Source organism: Numenius arquata, chromosome 1 (assembly GCF_964106895.1).
Source record: "Numenius arquata chromosome 1, bNumArq3.hap1.1, whole genome shotgun sequence".
Taxonomy (NCBI): domain Eukaryota; kingdom Metazoa; phylum Chordata; class Aves; order Charadriiformes; family Scolopacidae; genus Numenius; species Numenius arquata.
This window is the reverse complement of record NC_133576.1, coordinates 82100168-82103703: the sequence shown is the minus strand read 5'-3', so window position 1 is coordinate 82103703 and position 3536 is coordinate 82100168.

Below are 3536 nucleotides of genomic sequence, written 5' to 3'. Positions count from 1 at the left end.
CCTTCTGCCCGTCCCGGGGCGCCTCCTGGGGGACTAGGCGGCGGGGCGGGGCCGGCCGCGGGGTGGGCGGGGGCGGGGCCTCCCGGCGGGCCGGGGCAGGCGGGGGCAGCGGGAGGGGGTGAACCGGGGTCGTTGGCCCGGGCCGCCCCAGGGGCCGGCGGAGGGACGGGCAGAGCGGGCAGCGGGCCCGGAGGCGGGCGGGCGAGCAGGGCCGGCTGCGAGAGCCGTAGCGGGGCCGGGGTCAGCGCCCGGCGCTCCCCGGGAAGGGCCGCTCCAAACGCCGGCAGCGGCAGAGGGATCCGCAGCGGCGGCCCCGGGGGCCGTCCCAGCCGGGGCCCGTAACGAACCCGCGTCCAGCAACGCAGCCCCAGGCAGCACGTGTGGCTTTTGGGACAACTTTAAAAACCCCCTTATTATTATTTTAAAAGAATATTGATATTGACTACTGTATAGATGGGATTGTGGCTGTAGCCAGAGACTCATTTTGAGCCTGACGAAGCACAAGTTTTAAAACTCGGAGCGCACTGAGTGGCTTTCTCTCTTTATTCCTTTTTGGGCAGCTCCCCAGTTCCCAGCCGGGACCCCTCACGCTGGCTCTGCGGGGACCAGTCTGCTGTGTGGCAAAGCACCTAGAGACTCCATGCAGTAAAATCACCGTAAGAAAATGAACAGGCAGGTGGGAGGACTACGATGCCTCATGCTCTGTTTGATGCTGAACAATCCCATACTGGTTTGTCTGGAGCATTGGGAGCACCATTCTGCAGCTCGGTGACATCTGGGACAGCAAGTGATGTTCCAGCTTCAGTCCCTTGTCCTCGACCACTCAGTTGAAAGGGGGATTGCACCCGTTACAGACTATTCCCTTTCTTACACAATTAGCATTCAATAGTTCTGTTCCAGCTCTAAAGCAGAGTAAGGTCACTCAAGAGTTTGAGATCGTATAGAATCATAGAATGGTTTGGGTTGGAAGGGACCTTAAAGATCATCAAGTTCCAACCCCCCTGCCGTGGGCAGGGACACCTCCCACTAGAGCAGGTTGCTCAAAGCCCCATCCAGCCTGGCCTTGAACACTTCCAGGGACGGGGCAGCCACAACTTCCCTGGGCAACCTGTTCCAGTGTTTCACCACCCTCACAGTAAAGAATTTCTTCCTGATATCTAATCTAAATCTCCCCTCTTTCAGTTTAAAACCATTACCCCTTGTCCTATTGCTTCACTGTCTCATAAAAAGTCGCTCCCCGTCTCTCCTGTAGGCACCCTTTAGGTACTGGAAGGCTGCTGTAAGGTCTTCCAGGAGCCTTCTCTTCTCCAGGCTGAACAACCCCAACTCTCTCAGACTGTCTTCATAGGAGAGGTGCTCCAGCCCTCTGATCATTTTTGTGGCCCTCCTCTGGTTCCGCTCCAACAGGTCCATGCTATTGTTATGTTTGGGGCCCCAGAGCTGGATGCAGGACTCGAGGTGGAGTCTCACGAGCGGAGCAGAGGGGCAGGATCACCTCCCTTGACCTGCTGGCCACACTCTTTTGATGCAGCCCAGGATGCAGTTGGCTTTCTGGGCTGCCAGTGCACATTGCCGGCTCATGTTGAGCTTCTCATCCACCAACACCCTCCAGTCTTCTCCTCAGGGCTGCTCTCCAGCCTTTCTCTGCCCAACCTGTATTTGTTCTTGGGATTGCTGTGACCCAGGTGCAGGACCTTGCACTTGGCCTTAACTGAACTTCATGAGGTTTGCACAGGCCCACCTCTCAAGCCTGTCCAGGTCCCTCTGGATGGCATCCCTTCCCTCCAGCGTGTCCCCTTGCTTTTCTTTCTATAGTTTATTGTTTCAGAGGCTGAATTAATTAGTCAGGTATTACATCACTTTTCTCAAGTGCTGGTTTTTTTTAGGCACACGCATTCAGTATCAATACACTTGTGCTGAATCAAGATTTTGAACTGTTACTCTAAAGGGAAGAATGTCTTCCTCTGTATCACACTACCAGCCTACCATAGCCGTTAGATTTTCTTCCTGGCTTACAGCAGAACCCGGAATAAAAAACTTACTACAAAAATAAACACCATTGTCACAATTAAAATATATGCAAAAAGATTGCAAAATGCAGATTTATTACATGGCTCCATTACAAATGTGTTTACTTCTTGCTCAGCTGAAAATAAATCAGAACGCACCATTGGCAATCTACATGATTAACACTACATTAAAAACCAGTTCAACTCAGCAATCACAAGCTACCAATTTCGGTATCTGTAGGGATTTTTTTTTCTAACAAAAATATTTATTTTAAAAAGCCCTGAACCACTTGACACATATCGTCACTGAACACCCACGCCACAAAACCTCAGAGCAGCTTTCTAACACAAAGGTAATCCGTCTTCCAGTGCTCAACAGCCCGCACAGCGACATGCACATCCTCTTCTTCCGAGTGGCTATACGGTCCTTCTCCCTTAAAGCACAGGCTGCTGTGTTTATAACATTACACCTATGTACAACCATTTCACATTATCGTGGGTCCAGCATCCAGTCTAAAGCGGCTGTTACGTCTGTTACGTTTGGCTCCCTCAGTGTTTACGTCACAGAAATTCAACCATGTGATCTCACTTTTGTTTCTAGTAGATTTTAGTCTTTTCCAGTTTACCATGCCCTCATAAACATCTATTTGATAGAAACATATCATGAGCTGTTCGATGAAGCACCATTCAGTGAAAGAGCAAATCAGGAATCAGGTGGGAACCTACATGTATGTAAATTCACCTACGCTCACATGAAATGTGGAACACAAGCAGGAACCAGCAAATAAATACAAAGATATTTAAACTAACCCCCCCCCCCCCCCCCCATCTAGAAACGGGCTATGCTATCACATTTAACATTCTAACAGCTACAGCTTCAAATAGCAACTTCAATTTAAGAAAAAATAAATCTCACCTTTGCAAATTTACAGTTGCTTTAGATTGCTTTTAAAACAAAGTGAAGGACACCAAGAGTCAATTTAATTGTTACCATTTATAGTGATCATAGACAAGCTAACAATGAATTGAACTGGACCTGAATGTTCTGTTCCTGGAGTCAAGAGATTTGACATTCAGATGCTTTATCAGCCATCTAAATTTAACTGTCTGCAGAAACCAAAGCTCACTTAATTTGTCTCACCCCATTCCCTCATCCAGCTACTATAACTCTCTGACTCCCAAGGCAAGTACCTGCCAATTTGCTTCAATGCCGATCTTTTAATATTCTTGGTGCAGATAATGTAGGAGAATGCTAGAGGTGTGTGGGACCAGATTACTTCAACTGAAAGCAGCAGTGACATTTTCTTCATATATATGAGCTGATCACCTTAGTTACCCTTTGATGTTAGTGAAGAGGAATACCTCCTTCAAGTACATGACACCTCACGTCCTGAAGATGCTTTCTTTAGGAGATGTACCATGTTTCAGATTACCTGTTTTTTCACCCGTGACTGTACAGATGCAGGTATCTCAAATATGAAGGATACGAGTTCCCAGTGAATATGCCCAATATTTTTAACAAATCAT